Source organism: Mustela erminea, chromosome 8, assembly GCF_009829155.1.
Source record: "Mustela erminea isolate mMusErm1 chromosome 8, mMusErm1.Pri, whole genome shotgun sequence".
NCBI classification, from domain to species: domain Eukaryota; kingdom Metazoa; phylum Chordata; class Mammalia; order Carnivora; family Mustelidae; genus Mustela; species Mustela erminea.
The window spans coordinates 52050096-52069279 of NC_045621.1; positions in this window are offsets into that span (position 1 = coordinate 52050096).

Sequence of the window (19184 nt, forward strand, 5' to 3'; positions counted from 1 at the left end):
GCTTAATTACCTATTTGTTGACTTATTGTATTAATTTACATTGAAAATAATGGAAAGCCCACTGTAATTGCCTGGAAAAATACCAGAAATTTTTGCTTGAGTACATGTATTGGTGGAAGGGAAAGGGAGGGCTCAGGCATTGCTTCATCCATCATGAGGGATCCAGCTCTGGGTCTCTCAGCTTTGCTCATTTTCAAATATTGGTTTTTTCCTGTATGACTTTATTAAAAAGACTGCAGTAGAAGTAGGCCTCACATCTGTTTAAGGGAAGGGAATCAGTTGTAACACTTTAAAATTGTGAGGTTTACTGTTATTGGGCTAGCTTAGAATAAATGTTTAGCTCTACATCCCATGACTATGGCAAAGGGCTTGGGATGTACTGAGTCATGGTCACATTCGCACATCTGAAGCTGGAGGGTGCCTAGGTCACCTTCCCATGCCTGGAGCTGGGAGAGGAGCCAATTTTCCTGGAAGCACTGGGATCTCTAAGATGAAAACCAGGAACAATTAAAAAAAAGGATAGGATGAAAGGAAAGTGCATACTGAAATAACATTATAATCAACAGATTCAGTTATTTTATTTTAAATCTGCATGGTCTGCTGCAAAAAAAGTAGTCTGGTACTCAAACCCTCATCTCTTGTTCTATAAGGACTTCCATTCTGCTAAAAAACATTTTAGCTATTCATTGTGGTGTCAGAGAGTGGGTGTCAAAGAGGAGTTCAGCAGGGAAGCAGAATGAAGAGAAAGCTGGACAATTTCCCAGCTCTCCTGAGTCAGGTCTTCACAGTACGGCTTCATTAATTTCTTTGAAGTAATTTCTCAGAACATCAGACCCACATTCAAATGTTAGCACAAAAATACATTTCAAAGCTAAATATGAATGCTCTTCGTGCCATGTAGCATTTTGAATTAACCAAATCTCTTGGATAAGGTATGACTATTCCTCCAGGTTTCAGCCAATAATAGCTTTAGGTAGGCCCAGGAGAGATATTCAAAATATTTAACAATTGTTCTGACAGGGCTTCTGCCAATTACAGAGCCCACAGTCAAGGAGATGGGTTGGCAGTTAATGTCCCTAAACTATGAGTCCTCTTAAGTGACAGTCTGGTTAGGTCCTTCCACAGAGAATTCTTGAGTAGTTATAGTGAACTCTAAAGATTTAAGAAGGATTTATTATTTTAAAAATGCCACTCTGTGGTAAAAATTGTGTTAAATGGCTTGATTTTTGTGAGTATGAGGTCACTTGTTTTTCTTTCACTGTTGCTTTTTCACTATCGGTTTGAACTTTTCTATTACAATTAATCATCTAAGTTGCTTTAAAAAAAAAAAAATAGATGGCTATCAAACAGACTTAAGTTTTTGACCTAGAAGAACAGAATAAACCTCCAATTTATAAACTATTTCTTCTAAGTTCATAACAATTTTTTTGTTTCACCTTGTTCTTCATCCGTTTGCTTCTATGTTAACAATCTGTCAATGTCTTTTATCTTTTGGAAGAATGTATTTGCTGAAAGAAAGCATCATGTCTTTGACTTCCGTCCACCACTGTTTGCATTTCCAGCTCTGTCAGCTTTAGGGATGAGTGATCATAGGTTCTTCCAAGCAACAAGATAATGATCATTTTGTTGGAAACTAATTTTCCCCAGAAAAATACTGCTGATAATTTCTGAACGACTTTTGGTGACTACTGTTCTCTAGTCACTATAACTTTCTGATGTTATGGTCACTGTTTTTGGATCTAACCACCAAAATAATACCTATAGTCAGAAAACCATTTCCCTTGATAGGTTGGGCAACATACATTTTTAAAATTTTATTATTATTATTATTGTTGTTGTTGTTGTTATTGTTATTATTATTATTTTAAGTAGGTTCCACACCCAACATGAACATGGGGCTTGAACTCGTGATTCTGAGATCAAGACCTGAGCTGAGATCAAGAATAGGTTGCATAACCACCTGAGCCAAACAAGCACCCCAGGTGGGCAACATTTAGATATTTTTCTAACATTAAGAATAAATCATATTGGCATATGTAGATCTTTTCATATCTTTTTATTAAAGTAGGTTCCATGCCAGGCATGGAGCCCAGTTCCAAGTTTGAACTCATGACCCTGAGATCAAGATCAAGATCAAGATCAAGAGCTGAGATCAAGAGTTGGACACTTAACCAACTGAGCCACCCAGGTGCCCCTAGATCTTTTAATATCTTAAATAAAAACCAGAGAAACATTTATTGAAATGATGGAGATAGATTATTATTTACTTTAACTGACACTGGGCACTGCTTATTTATTCTGAGCTCCCTTCTGCTCTGAAAAAAAAAAAAAAGAGAAGAAAATAAATGCTTTGAAGGATTATTTAGAAACTATATTGATCTCTCTCTCTCTCTCTCTCTTTTCCCCCCTGTTTCTCAGATCAGGCAATGCAGTATCTTAAGCACAGTTAAAAGAAGCAAATCTTGACAATACTTGAAGATTTAAAAAAAAAAAATCTGTCCCTACTGCAACATTTCATACTTTCTTTCTAATTTAGCCCCTTTCTCAACTCTATAATAATTCATACTCCCTGGAACCAGTGTGTTACTAGAGAAGAGAGAATACTGAGTTTTCAGTGTGATAATCACTCCCAAATTTTTTCTGTATTTTACACATACATAATCAACTTCTTGCATTTCAGACTCAAATACCCAAGATAGAATTCAAAATTTCATTCTTTTGCATCATTTCCTATTTAGTAAATGTCAGAATGTTGTTGCCATCATCTCTTGCTTGTAGAACTCTTTAAGTCAGTTCTGATGCCTCACTCTTTCTAAAGGCCACACCCAGACAATCAAATGATACTTTCCTGTCAATTTTATCTCTTAATAAACCTTGAATCCATCAACTTGCATTCTTCATTGCTACTTCCCTCACTCAAGTCACATAATCTTTTGTAACTGCATGTATCCCTCCTCATCCAATTCACATTCTCATGGCTGCCAAAATGAACATATAAAAAATCCTTCAACCCTGATAGGGACACTTTTATTTAAGACCTGTTAGTGGCTTTCCATGGCTCCTAGAATTAAAATCAAAACAAAGAGGCAAACAAACCATTGGTCTTGATATAGCACATAAAGTCTCAGATCAATGGTTCTCAATGTTGGCTTCAAGTTATAAATACCTAGAATCCTTTTCTTTGGAACCTCAAGGGAAGTCAATTTCACTTTCTCAGTTTTATTTCTGATGCTCCAGGGATATAGTATGGCTGATTTAACCAGACATACATGGTGGAGAGGACAGGTAGAAGAATAAATAGAATGGGAATTCCCAAAAGATTATAATAGAGTGCAGGCAAACCAATTGGTAGGAATTCCATATTCTAGCTTGACAAAGTTGGGACAAGAGTCATTTTGTAATTACTGTCCTGGTTTTCCCTATATATCACTCAGAGTTCTCCTGAGAAATAGAACCAAAAGGATATTCATTCATTCGTTCGTTCATTCATTCATTCATTCATTCACTCATTTTAAAGAATTTCCTCCTGCGATTGAGGAATCTTGGCAGGTCAAAATTCTGATGAAGGAAACTGGCCTATTAGAAACCAAGGAGAATTGTAGTTCCAGTTCGAAGGTAGTCTTCTGACAAGCCAGGGAGAACTGATGTTGCAGATGATGTCTGAAGGAACTCTGCTGGAGAATTTCCTCTTGCTTGGGTTAAACAGGGGGAAAGGGGGTGTTCAGACTTTTGCAGTAACTCAAGCCTTCAACTGATTAGGTAAGGTCTACCCGGTGTGATGGGTAATTTACTTCACTGAAATTTCTCTGATTTAATGCAAATCTCATTCCCAAATACCCTCAGAGAAGCATCCAGGATAGTGTTGGACCAAATATTTTCATACCATGGCCCAGCCAAATTGTCACATAAAATTATCCATCATACTTTTATTTACTTTCCTTTATGTTGCCTTTTAATAGACCGCTATAATTTAAATCAGGGTATGTAAGATGTTTGTTAATTTCTGAATCATTTGAACAAGAATTACAAGGAAAACTTTTTAAAGGATAGATTCCTGGGCCCTATACAGACTCATGGAATCAGAATTTGTCTTTTACTAAACACGGCAAATCGTTTTTCTACCTAGTGAAATTAGAGAATAATTGTTTTTCTTCTGAAATCATTGAATCATATGGTGGTTATTATTTTCTTGAATTGCTTGCTTTACTGTAGGCACAGTAATGATAAGCGTGCATGCTTTTTATTATCAGCATTGCCCTCAAGGAGTTCTCAGAGGCTTGAACCACTAGTTTCATGACCAACCCAGTTTCAACACAACCACTAGTTTCAACACAACCCAGGGGAAAAAAAATTACATGATCCTTCATATTATTGTTGTGGTTGCATGGAATTGGACATCATCTACAATATTTGCTTGGGATGGCATTAGAAAATTAACCTTGCCCTAAGTTGCTTTCATGTGCCTTACAGAATTTCTAAATTTAAGAAAATTGTACCTTGAGTCATGTTATATATTATCCTGAAGAATAAAGACATATATGAGAAGAAGCTGTCTTTATTATTCTCTAATAGTGAATTGGGAAATTTGCATATAAAAGCATTTCCAAAATCATTTTCTTGGGACAGTGTTCATCTCAAAAATTGGTTCACGAGTCAAAAAGTTCAGTAATATTTTATATTGCATTGATTTTTTTAAGAGTCTTGATATACATTAAGAGCTATTAATGCTTTCAAGAAGTTCTCCAGTTTTAAAAAAAAATGTTCCATTTGTTTTCCTAAAATCAATTTATCTATAAAACCATATTTTTATATGACATTATTTCAATATGACATTATTTCATGTATTTCTAGAACAGGTTTTGGAAGCTAATTTAGCAATTCCTATCATTAATTATTCATTCAGTAATAACCATTTTTGAGATACCTCTCTGTTCTAGGCAGTATATTCGGCTCTGAACACACAAAATATGCATAATATAGAGCTCTTGTTATAAGGGAAGGCATGGTTTGGAATTTTCAGACACATAAATGGATAAATTGCAAAACTATAACTTAGATGTTTAACAGAGGCCCAAACAGTGTTGTAAGAGGTCGAGAGTTATACTTTGTCTTCCAGGTAAACTTGAGGTTAAAAAAATTATGGCTTTAAATAAACATAATCTTGCTGTGAGAAGTGGGAACAAGAAGAGATTATAAAGCAGGATAGAGACATGATCAATTAAAAATACTTTCAGGAAGATCACTTGGCAGAACTATGGTGGAGGGGCTTTAGTGTGGAGAGCATGGTGAGGGAAAGAATAGGTGGGGAGCTATGACAATATCTCAGATGAGTGATACTGAGTTTCTGAACTAAGGCAGTTGCAGTAGAATTGAAGAAGACAGGCCAGATAGGAAAGATATTCTGGGATGAACGGATAGGAGAAGCTGACATATTGAATATGGGGAAGGAAGGGAGTGTTGAAGATCACTCTAAGATTTGTACTTTAGGACATGGTATGGATGGTAATTCTAATAACATCTCAGGACAGAGAGGAAGGAAAGGAGGTATCGATTTCAAACTTGAACGCACAAAGTTGCCTTCCAGTCAACAACATGGACATATCCAACTGGAGGCAGAAATACTGACCTCAAAAGAGATCAGGGTTTACAAATTTGCTTGCAAGTCATCAACCAATAGATAACTGAAGTTGGGACTATGGATGAGAACATTCAGAAGCACACAGAATAAGGGGAAACAGAAACAAGACAGGAATCTGGCTGAGAGTAATGTGTATAGGCATGCCTGGGTGGTACATTTGGTTAGGTGTCCAATTCTTGGTTTTTGACTCATGCCATGACCTCAGGGTTGTGAGATTGAACCCCATGTAATGCTCTGCACTGAGTGGGAGCCTACTTAATATTCTCTTTCTCTGTATCCCCCACAACCCCTCAAATAAATTTAAAAAAATTTTTAAAAAGAGTAATGTCTATAATACGAACTAAACAGGGTGAGCCCTTGGAGAAGACCAAGTGAATGTAGTTAGAAAACATCAAGAGAACAAAGAGAGGGAAGGAGATTCAGGAAATGTTTCCCAGAGTTTTGATATTCCTTATCATTTCTTCTCCTTTTCAGTCTCTTCCACTGCTAGTGTGCTTAGAAGCCATTCTCTAGATGTGTTAAAATGTACCAAAATTGTCTTCGATTTGATAGTTTCATTTTCTACAATTTAATTCTTCAATCCAATGGCATTCATTTTAGGGTAAGATATGGCATATAGGTTTGAGTTGATGCCCCTCTTCCACCCAGAAGTTAATTTTTCCATCTCGGATATGCACCACATCAAAATGGGCCAGTCTCAACTCTTCTATGTCATCTGATTCCTTTGCTCCAGCAGTACTAAGTGGGGAACCCCTTCACTAGAGGTCCTCTGCCTCCCACTCTAGGGCTTCCTTAATAATGGAGAAAAATGAAAAGTGATAGTTCCTATTCAATGAGGAAATAGGTGTAAAAGGTGTGTGTGTGTTTGTTGTAACAGGAATAAATCTCCTTGGGTCACTTCCTTGACCAACCAATGACAGATGGTAGAGGGGAAAGTTAAAGATCAATTTTCTGCCTTTGACCCCAGATGATGTGTCATGAGAAGCAATAGTCTACACTGTTTCTTAGAAAATGATCTCTCTGGTAGAGCAGTCAACCTACCAATACAATTCTTGCACCTTCCACTGGCTTTCTCCCTTTCTTACCTCATTCCTCTTTCCTTTCCTTTTGCTGTCTGGGATAATGCTCCCTAATAAAGGGACATCCTATTAGTCTTTGCCTCAGGATCTACTTTGCATGGATCCAAAGCTAAGACATTACTCAACAATAACAACAATATTTACTAAGAACCCATTCTTGCCTCTCTGGTTTGATGTTCTTTCGTAATATAATAGAATATTAAGTGGGACTCTTAATATGATGGGTATATGATCTGTGCAGTTGAGGTCTCTTTAGCTGACTTATTATAGTCACATAACCCATTTCAATAGGTGATTTATCAATTCTCTCCACATTATTCTTTATTTTCAAAATGCTCTTCCATCTTTCTCTTAATGCATAATATTATCCATATACAATATGATCACTGTGTAATGGGATCCATGTATATAGTATGATCAGTTTTGTAGCTGTGTTTCATCCGTCACAGGACTCAGAAGTTATAAACAGTACAATAGTTAGCAAATTCATTTTTCTAAAATGAAGTGCCAGGGTGTGCCTGGGTGGCTCAGTCAGTTAAAGGTCTGCCTTTGGTTCAGGTCATGATCCTAAGGTTCTGGAATCGAGTCCCACAGCAACCTGTTGGTGGGGGGTGGGTCTCTTCTCAGCAGTTTGCTGCTTCTTCTCCTTCTGTGCTCCTGCTCTCTCTCTCATTTGTTAACTCTCTCAAATAAATAAATAAATAAATAAAATCTTAATTTTTAAAAAGGGGCGCCTGGGTGGCTCAGTGGTTAAGCCTCTGCCTTCGGCTCAGGTCATGGTCTCAGGGTCCTGGGATCAAGCCCCACATCGGGCTTTCTGCTCAGCAGGAAACCTGCTTCCTCCTCTCTCTCTCTCTGCCTGCCTCTCTGCTGCTTGTGATCTCTCTCCTCTGTCAAATAAATAAATAAAAATTTTTTAAAAAGTAAAAAAGACATAAAATGAAGTGCCAGACCTCTTTGAGACATGCTCAAGTATTATGAAAGTGGCTCAACCAATACTATTCCATTAGCCATTTCCAGTTGGTTGTGAGAAAATAAAGAATTATATGAGGTCTAAAAGGCTCTAATAAGACCTGCTTTATAAAAAGTTGACAGATTACTATGTGTCCTCTTCACAATTGCCCATCAGGGAAAGAGGAAGATAAAGGCAGATGGAAGGAATTTCAAGAGACTATTTTGGGAAGATTGTCATGGATGTCCAGGGCCTGAGGAACACTGGAACGAGAACCTGGATCACACCTAGAAAATATAATGATGAGCTATGCCTGGATGGACAGCCAGGACAGCCAGATAAGAGGCTTTCACTGTGAACAAGCTGTGCTTGGTGGGACAAAGTGTCTGTGGAGAGGGGAGCTGGCTATGAGCCATTTTGGAGAGGCTCCCAAGGTTGTTCCTGCTAAGAAAGCAAAGAAGGTAGGAGATGTACTCCCAAAGGTGAGAAGCTGAGGGAGGAGTTATGGGCAGACAGAACAGTTGGTCCATCTGCGGTTGGAGGATACCAGCAGGGAAATTCTGAGGGCTCTCCAAAAGAACACCCAAAACCTCTTTAAAAGAGAATATCTTCAATCAAAGAGGCTAATGCCCTTGAATTTCAAGTCCTTTTAATTCTCTGTCACTTCATGAATTTGAGACAGGGAGGTTTGGCTATGGAGGATGGGTGCAGTAGGGGAACTCCAGAGCTGCTGAGGAGAACAATAGGGCTCCAAGTGAGGCACTGCCTTTCCAGCACCTGAGAGCGGTGACTGGAGCACACCTGAGACTGTTTTCTCTATCCAGAGTCCAGATCTTGTAACTAGGGTTTTCTTATATAAGAGGCTATCTCTTCAGGAAGACAAATCTGATCTCATGAGCACTGACTGGGTCAGGGCAGAAGCAAACTCCCTGCCACTTCAGAACTCATGGCTTCTACTGCCTTATCTGTCACCCACATGGGGCTGCAACATTTACCAAATTAAGACCATCACCTCCTGTTGTGCTTAAGGAAAGTAACTCCCAGTGATTCCAAGATGGATTATTCTTCTGAACAATGTTATTCTCGGTGATCTCATAGTAACTTCCCATCTTAATTTATCTTGTAAAGTAGCATCAGCTTCTCACACTAAAGAAAAAAGAGGAAGGGGAACATACATTCAATTTTTTTATAAGGCAGCTGGGCTAGGAGGGCACCTAATGCATGTGAGCCCCAGAGGGCCATAGATTTCCACTTAACAAAACATGAAATGATTGGAATATCCTAAGTGTGGCAAGGAATTTGACCAGTGGTTTTCTTAAAACTTGAAAGAGTTAAGTATATGCAATCTCATTGTTGTTGTTAACCTTTTTTTTTTTTTAATTGCTACTTGATCCTGGCATTTTCTTTTACAATTAATGTACTGTCTACCATCCAACACATTTTTTAGAGGAATCTTCTGGTGATCACTGATTACTATTGATGTGCAAGTCCAGATCTGATCAAATAACATGATTTCCCCCTTTTCCTGTTCTGCCTCCTCTTAGGAAATGGAAGGTGTCCCAACAGAGAAAACAAAACAAAAGGACCTCAAACCTCTTTATGCTGCCAACTCTGTCACTTTTCTTGGGTCCTGCTTGAGGAACAGCATATGGTACTGTCTCTCCTGGGCATTTCAATCTCCAGCTATGACATCCCCTACCCATATTCTGAAACTGGGGTCAAATCCACTCCATCCCACAGCAGTTAGGGTAGGCATTCATTGGAAATCCTGATGCTCAGAAACCAAGTGTTTTTAAAACAACTCTCTTCTGCAGTGTTAATATTTTTTCATAAGTGTACCAAAACATGTTTCTTATACACAACATTTTCTCCACACAATTCTTAATGAAACAGATTAGTCTTTCTTTGTTAAGGATACCATCAGCTCTTCTTCACACCTGCACATTTGTAATATTCATGCATTATATTATGCCATTAGTGCCTGGATGAGAGACATTCTGTGTAACAGGTAACCTATGGCAGAGTTGCTCATCCCTCTGTGACTAAGGCTTTGTTACCGGCTTCTGGGCCTTGTTCTTTCTTCTCTTCAAAGGAATGAACGTCTTTCATGAGGGTTTCAAGTCCCTCAAGGAATTCATTTTCATCACGTTGGTCTTATCATTCATCTAAATGTCAGAGAATCTTATAAGATGACATGGTTTGGGATGAAGCTGGCATTTCTGTCTTACTCCACCTCCATTCTATTCTATTCTATTCTATTCTATTCTATTCTATTCTATTCTTCCATTCTATGAATTCCAGAGAATCATAGAGGATAGACTATGTTCCTCAGAGCCCTGAAGTTTCTGAGCTTTCCTAGGACCACCATAAGAAAAGAGGGAAGATCTAAGCTGGTGGGGTTCTGTGTCCCAACCCAGCTTCAGTGGGGGTAGCTCTGCTTTTATCTGTTTTATTTTTCCTCCTTCAAAAGTTTTCTTGAGAGTTCTAAGAATTTTATCTGCCCCTACCTTCAATCACAGTTTTAGAGGTGCTTAGAGTAATGAGTTACTTAGCCCTGGTCACTAGTAATAGCAGCCTTGTTACTGGTGCAGCCAATTGTAATTTCTTGCAAATAGATGGTGAATAATATAAAATTTTGAGAAATGTACTTTCAATATAAAATATTTCTTCCCCTCACACTCTCATCATAAAAGTTACATGAAGCTAATATATTACATATAAGTGTCCTTGCTTTGTCCTTGCTCTACAATGAGTGCAGGAAGGTGTTTCTCAGGAAATTACACACACACACACACACACTGCTACAATTTTTTGTCTTTATTTGTGATCCCCTGAAGTTATAGCTTTTCATACTGTTTGAAAGGCATGTAGAATTGAAGTATCAGTGACACTTTGTATAGTACAGCTATTTTGCCTTTAAATGGCACCAATTTAAATGTGCATTATTATGTTAGGTGGGTTTACTTTCTCAAGTCATTATTTGAAACACTGTGCTAATGTTTCTGGATAGTTCTTTGCATAGCTGTTTCACTGGCCTGGCCTAGCCCAACTCTGAATTTTAAACTGTTCCTTTCTTCAGTTGTGTCTCTGAACACAACACAGAACACAAGAAAGGTTAATGGGGGGAAATGCTGATTTGGATCATCTGTTTGACTTAGGAAAATGTTTTTAAATGAATCACCCACACAAAATCAAAAATAAAGCAAGGGTCACCTGGGAGCCCTATTGGCCCTTACTGTACTATTCCAGCTCAGTTTGAACCTTATCCAGTGCAAGTCCTTTAAGAGATTTCTCTGTTTTTAGGGGCTATTTCTTCCTGCATATCTTTACCTTTCAGCTCTTACACCTGCAAGAACCACCTTGGCTTTGCCTTGTATCAGGTCAGGTGGATCCCAGGCACATCTTTGGCATCAAACCCAATCATAAAACAGATGAGCTTTGTAAATGACTGTCATAGGGAGGGGTCACCTCCCCAAGTGGAAGGCCTCCCATCCCAGTGCTAATGCCACTTTGACTCTTTTCTTTCTTCCTCTTTCTTCTTCCCTCCAGGACTAACAAGCAATTCTTGAGTTTTTAACCACTCACAGATGTTCCAGAATCGCCCAAACATTTTCCTTCATAAGAAGAGTTTTGGTGAATAGATCTTTCACCATTTGATCACAGAGAAAAATTAAGAGACGTTTCGTTTTGCTGTGCTTCTAGTAGTAGTTTTGTTGCCCCTGAGAGTAGCAGGGGTCCATTTTTTGTTGGGCTGGCAAGAAGCCAATTTGTTTCTTATATGAAGGCAAGCACTTGGGTGAGGTGGGGTGGGGTGGTAAATGGTTCTCCTTCATTACTTCTCCATAGGCAAAGGTATCTTGAGTAAATGAAGGTACTAATTAAATTACGAATAGCAGAGTCAGTGTTGGGTCACTTCAGATACAGGCAACAAAAGAGAAGAGTAACACGATGAGAGAGTATAGGGAATAAAAGCAAGCATCCTCTTATTTCTGTTGGGTTGAGGTGAAGAAACACAGTATGTAACTTATGAGCCTACAAGGTTGTAAAGAAAGGTGGAAACATGAGAAGTGTTTTGAATTAAATTTTATTTTCATTTCAGTACATGTCTGTGGCTATAAAATCATTTGTGGGGTATAGTAGCTTAGAAGTTCTCCATGTGGATTTGCCCTTCATTTAAAGATAATTTTAAAATTTATTTGCTTTTCATTGAATTTGAAACTATCTTGTGCTAGATATTAGGCTGCATGATTTATGTAAGTTTCCTCTTCTAATTCTCACATCAGACTACATCAAAGAAGTAGAACCTATTTCTATCTCATTTTAATAATGAGAAAAGCCAAGCCCAGAGAGGTTAGGAAATTGCCTAGGATCACACAGCTAGAAACTTCAAAGCAAGGATTCATACTCCAACAGTTCTATAGCAGCATCAAAGGTCTTACTCAAGATCCTAAAAGCCATAGGGATTTAGGTGACTTTGAATTGTGTTTTGAGCATGGTATGTGTCAGTATGATTACTAGAGTGGTATGTTAGTAGAATGTTAACCCTAATAAAACAGTACCTTTTAACTATTCTCTAATATATGCAATGTATGATAACAGATTTATAATAATGTTACCATTTACCTGACTAATTTGATCAAATATTTTCACAATACATGGTTTTGTGCTTATGATTGACACTATGCCTCTTACTCCTCAATAAGTACTCATCTTTGGAACAGAAGATGATATGGGATTTGGGAACGATCAACGGCCTGAATACCTTAGCCATTTTGTGTATACATCGCAAAGACTTTATCATTGTGTCATTTGGTTTGTTCTGTGTTATCCAAACTTCATTAGTAATTGCAGTCTCCTCCAAACATGTGGACTCTAAATTCAATTCCAGAAGAAGGAACATTTTGAAACAGTGAGCAGATAAAGAAGAAAAATAAATGGCACTTTTCTTTCAGTAATACTATCTACTGGATAACAGAGATTCACAAATGCATGTTAAATCCTAAATGATTTGCATTAAGTTGTTCAGTCAATATTTTTCTTTCAGGAGAATTAAAACAGTATTTACTATGTTGGCTACTGGTAACGTATCTAATTTAATGGCACAACTGAAATGAATTCTGATGTCTACATTGTCCTTCATCTATGTTACCTCTCACAATTGGTATGCAACCTTTCTCAGCCATAGAGGCAGCCTTGTCATTCATTGGTGTTGTCAAGAAGCATAAATAATCACTACGCGACATTTTGACACAAGGGTTTATTTAGTGATGTTTGCATTCTGACATTGACAGAATATGTGAGGACATTTCATCAACAGTGACTCCAGCCTCACGGAATGCAAAAAAGAAGATGCCCATTACTGAGAGCTGGGACTAGGCTTTGACCACCCCACCGCTCTTTACATCTTTCTTCTTTCTCTCCCCTTTGCTAATTGCTACATTTTTATTCTCTGATTTTACTAAAAAGAACTCACTGAAATAACTTTCTTTCTAAAGGTAGAGAAAATCAGTTATTATTTGGTCATTTCACAGCATCGTTTGTCTTTCTTTTTTTAATCTGGATGCAAAAGAAAACTTGGTGTGAAACAAAAACAATGCTGATATGTAAATGTTGAACAGCAGGCATCTTCTTTATGTTCTGTGCATAATAGAGTGCTAACACCCATCCACTCCTTTTAACAGAGAAAGTCACTAATTTAAAAAAAAAAATCTGTCAATCATCTCAGCTCTGTTTGGCTTTCCTATTAGTAGATAAAGAGGAGAGAAGGAAAAAGAGTGGCTTTAGAGAATTATTACTTTTAATTACTTTTAATGATTACTCCAAATACCAAGATATTTCTAGAGCCATGCTATTATTATCTATGGGGCCATAGTCCATAGGAAGAAGCTCCCTACAAATGAATTGGATAACATTTTTGCTTTTTTTCCCCTTAATTTTTACTTCGAGATCATTTTTGAACAATTGCATCTTAACTAGAAAATTGAATGGTTTTAAGCACCTACTCTGTTGGTTGGCAGGGGCGGTGGGGAGGGAGGGAAACCACAAAACAAGGAAGTGGTTTAATGCATTCCCACTCCACCCTGAAACTAATCCCCAAGGCGTCCTCCATCATTTTGTGGGCAACATGAAAATAATGTACTGGGTAATCACTAACATGGGTGAGTTTACGTTGTCATTTTACCAAGTGAACACCAATCAGTCCTTCCCGGAGACAAGCTAAAAAAATAAAAAAAATAAAAAATAAATAAATAATTTGTGTGTTGTCCCCGAATAAAATCTGGGAGGAAATCTAGAAATAAGCGTGTATAAAAATGACATGGTGGTTTCTCATAGTTATTGTTTTTGTTTCTGTAATTCTTCCCCCTCTCCCGAATAATCACATAATGTAAACAAATGACCCAGAGTGCCCATCCCAGCTTGACTCCTGGACAATGTGGTCCCAGTTTCACCAGTGTTGTCCCACAGGTTCATTAGTAATCGTGAGAATTTTAATTTTTGTCTTCTTCTTCTTTGCTCTTGTCTTCCCTTTCTTTTCTTCTTCCCTCCCTCCTCTCTTTTTACCTTTTTGAATTCAGGACAGTATGATAAACAGTAGAGAAGAGGGACAGTAAAGGCAGACTTCTTACAACTCACATGCACGTCCACACAAAGCAGTAGAAATATTATTGATAAAGAAATTTAAAACATTTATGGGCTTTAGAATTTGGTGGCCTCAGATTCTTCCATTTGTGTTCACAATTTAGGATTGCAAGTGGTAGGTCTGGGTTCAACTGCAGTCAAGTCACAATGTGCCCTGCTGGGGCCTCGTGCCTTTCCAATGAGGGGAAGAGCCTCCTGCACATTGAGGTTTGGTCTGTAAATGGTGGACTCTGGTGATGTGAGAGTGTGGGCACCATGGCTCACTAATCCCCAAGATCTCTCTTTGGTGCCAAAGGATGAAGGCTTTCTGAGGATGAAGACTTCTGAGGAGTGGGGAGGAAGTGAGGTGTGGGGAGGGAAGATTGATGGAACTCCCATGTGTGACATTTCTCAGGGAAGCTCTTCTACTATTAGACCTGAGTTCCCACAGATCCGTGTTTCTCCATTCTTGCTGTTCTGCCACAGTCGCCAAGGCAGCTTTTGAAAAATACTGATGGCTGGGCTCTATGCCCACAGAATCTGATATAATTATCTGGGGCAATTCTGATGCATAGCTAGGAACTATAAACAGGGCAATCAGATTTCAGAAAATTCTATTCCTCGTGCTTCCTTCCTTTCTAGCCTGGGGTTACATGCTGGGAAATATTTGAGTTCTGTTCACCGTCGCTTTGTCATCCACGGTCTTTGTGACTTCTTTATTTTCCTGCCCTGTGCTATGGGCCAATTGCTTCATTACTCCTGTCTCTCCTCATCCTTTGTGCAGTTTTAATGAAGATTCAGTACTGGAAGATGCTAAAAGGTATAATATTTTTCTTTCAGGAGAATTACAGTAGCATTTAGCGTGTTGGCTACTGGTAACATATCTAATTAAATGCCATGACTGAAATGAATTCTGATGTCTGTAATGTCCTTCGTCTGTGTTACCTCTCACAATTGGTATGTAGCCTTTCTCAGCCAGAGAGGCAGCCTCGTTATTCATTGGTGTTGTCAAGAAGCATATATATGTATGTATGGTCCTATTTTCTAGCAGACTTTAAGCAAAGTCAAATCGACATGGCCATTAGCTATTATCCCTCTAATCGCTCCCCCACTCCCCACCCAGACTCCTGATTCTACCAGATTCCTGTGATTCAGACAAAACTGAAGATTTAGGCATACATCCTTCATCAGTTGGTTGGATTATATTAGCATTTCTGGATATTTGTAACAAAACTTCTGGAAAGACACTGATAGATTCTACATTTCTACTCTGGCAGCCAAGGAGTTGTGCTGCTTGATCTTCCTTCAAGAGAACTTGCCTTTCTGCTGGAAGAAGTGTGTTTAGCTGAAGGCCTCCAGCTACAGCAACTTCTGCAGAAGGCATGTCCTTCTGAGGGTAGTCCCCAGACAATGACAGCTCAGTGGGCCCATTCCTGCCCCATATGGTACTACTCCAATGGGCGACCTTTGCTCTTGAGCTCCCCATTGGGTTGGCCAAAACTTTATCAAATCTGCACCATAGTTATAGCATCACTCTACTCAATTCTGCCTCCTCTGACCTTTCCTTTCACTGGTGTCCAATCAGCACGATGGTGTATAGGCTCTTTCTGCTTCATCCTGTTCCTTTCCTTTTAGCTTTTATGGATGCTGCCCCTAAAAAAAGTTTTGCACACCTAGCTTTGTCTCAGTATCTGCTTCCAAGGTAAACTGTATTGACACAATCTATCAATCTTCTTTAACATTTAAAAATAAAATTACAAAATTTGCACTTTTTATTTTCTGGTCTTGGAAAATAATTCCAATCTTTTCTGTGTACACCAACACAGAAAATCAGAGTGAAAAAAATCTACTCCACCAACTCCAAAATACTACTGGTTGTATTTTTTTCTCCCAGTATTTTAACCTATGTTTGTAAGGTTCTATAAAATGAGCAGAAATTATTTCTCCTCTTGGAAATCTTGTCATTAAAAATAAATCTGCAGATTTCTAAAATAAAATCATTTAGATTGAAGTAATCTAATGCTCCACAAAATGTAAGTGATGCCAGTTTGTTAGGTTTGGAAAATTCAGAATAGCTAGAGAAGTTTATTTCCTGAAAAGAATTGTTTCTCTGAATGTTAACAACAATCCTCTTCAGGTACTTGCCACATTGTATTAACCATTATTCTTGTTAATATTTTGGTTGGCATGACTTTGTCCTAATTTCTGACCTGTACAACCCTTGGCATGGTGCTAGGCACATGGTTTGTGTATGTTGAGTATTAAACTAAACAACATTCTTGTACGTATTTTGATATCTGAGACCTCATTGTTTTTCTCAGGGAAGAAAGAGATCCTTAGAAATGGAACTTTGACTGACATGGATAAAGACGGGAATTTATTATTTTTCCTTGATGCTCTGCCTACAAACCCTTGGGGCTGACAAAATAAACATCATCATCATTATTATTATTATTTTTAACAGAGGTTGAGTTCTGGAAGGTTCTTTTAATAGCCCCTATTCTTTCATAAACCAGAGTACTCCCAGGCACAGGGTTGAAGTAAAGAGAGGGTTTAAGTCAGGAAAACCTTGTTAAATAAATGGCTTCCAAGTGACAATGGCGTTTTGCCTTTCTCTGAATCCTCAGGCAGAGGCCAGGGTTTGGAGCCAAGATTAAGGGCTAGATGAGTCATCCACCATGGTATGGCAATGCCTCTCTCTTCCCAAGTCTGTGCAATCAAATCTCCAACTGATTTCTCCTTTTCATTTTTTTCCTCCTCTTTTTGGCAAGAGAGAAAATAACTTCAGTATTCTTTTTTTAGGAGGGTTAAAAAAAAAAAAAAAAGTAACACCATTCTATTGCCAAAAATTGCATATAGAATTTCAAAGGGTGACCTCTTCCCAGATATAGCAGAACTTATGGTGGCAATGGAATGTGTCACCTTTGAAACATAAGCACTTCAGATCCCCAAGCCTGCCCATATCTTCATTGTACTTTGGAGAATGATAGGATTAGGAGTAAAGGGATATTAAATATAATGCCATTTTCACCTGAGAGTAATTAATGTTTCTGGCAATGCTGACTCTCACATGGTAGGAGTTGCAGTGACAATAAGTGAGTGACGAAAAGAAGGGTCCAGGTGTGTGGAGATGTTCAAAGCCTTGCTTTTTTCACAGTTGGCCGATTAAGCCATTTTTAGAATTTGGACTTTTCAGGGGCAGAGGGTTTTTTCCTTTTACATTAAATATACTCTTCCCTACACTGTTCAGTTACATAATAGGGCTAGTGCCTGTGCAAAGTCATGCCTTTTAGTATTAAGACACAGACTCATATCCTTCATTTTTGAAGTTCTGGTTATTGGTGAAACTACTGATCCTGGATACAGCAAATAAGATATTGCCAGAAGTACTTTCTGGGAAGAATAAGTATGAAGTTTGTTCTTAACTGTGTTTGTTGTTAAATATAGCCTTGATTCCCCTTCTCTGACGACTTGCCCCTCCCCCAAGAACTGTGGCACAGTCTGTTTATAATCTACTGCCCTATCTTTAAATGTTAGGCGTGTGTATGCTGTAGTTATATTTTCCAGAATTTTCTGGCCTTGTGGCCCTGGCTGAAATTGTGTGCCTCTCCTTCCTTTGACCCATTGTGTTTACAGTGTTTCTACTTCAGTTCATCAGACAGCACCTGATTAGGTGGCCTTCTGTCATCCGTCTATTCCCCACACATCCTGCCTGGCCTCAGCACAGTGGGGCTGGCTGCCCTCCAGAATGTCATCATGGAAGCAGCTGTCCTAACAGGGGAAGATGAGTTTCGTTCATCTTTAAACATTTCCAAGGAGTTGCACTCAATGTCACAAACAGGTCAAAGGCTCAGCCACATTTAAAGTGGGACGTGATTGTATCCCGAAAAAAATGTAACTTATCAGGCCATACTGCTCCTCTAAGAGAATAAGGACCTTGCAATGGGCAGTCGGGTTTTGAAGTCCCTGCTCTGCCATCTTCCTAGCTAGGTAAATACTAACTATAAAGTTCCAAGTACGTTGCCTGACACATTAAAGTAGGCTAAACACATTGCAGTTCTCTCTAAATTTTTTTTAATTATTTGCCATGAGCAAGGAAATGTTGGGGATCCAGAGTATAGGGCAGTAGCAAAATATTAAGAGGTGTGATATAGTCAGGATGCCTACCATTGTATCGGGGAGATATTGGTGAATTTTGATTTCAAATACAGACTGGAGAGTAAAAATAAATAAATAAACACAGACATACATACATAACACATTGCAAATCTAGGGGAATGAGAATTCAGAGAAGAGGTAGATCATTGTTAGGGGCAGAATAAACATGGAGTTGAGGCATTTGAAATAAAAGCTGAAGAAATCCTTCCCGGCTCAGCACACATCATCATCAGTGATGATGATTTGAACTTTGCAGGGACAGAAAAAGGGTATTTAAGTGACAAGAAAGAAGGTGAGCGAATGAAGTTAATTTAGAGTATGTTTGGGAAACTGCCAGGAGTCAAAGCTGGCTGGAGCAGAACCCACACTAAAGGGAAGGTGGGAGATGATTTTGGAAAGACAGGTAAGGCCAAATTTGGAGGCCCTTAGATCTCAGCCTGCATGAGAAGCATGGCAGAGTTGAAGGAGACCCTGGCTGTTGAGCAGGGATCCTATACTCCTTTCTAGGCACCAGATAAGGGCTGGTAGAGTACCCACATTCTGGAGATGCATTGCTCTGAGTTCAAATCTCAAGGTCTCCACTTCTCGACTCTGTGACATTGAGCAACTTTATTTTCTCTTTCCAGCTTTGAGTTGCTTCTTTGTGAAGTGAGAGGATTAGACTTGACCATGTCTCTCAACGTATAAAGTTATTTGTTTTTAAGTTCATTTGTTGGAAAATGGCAAAGGGTTTCATAGA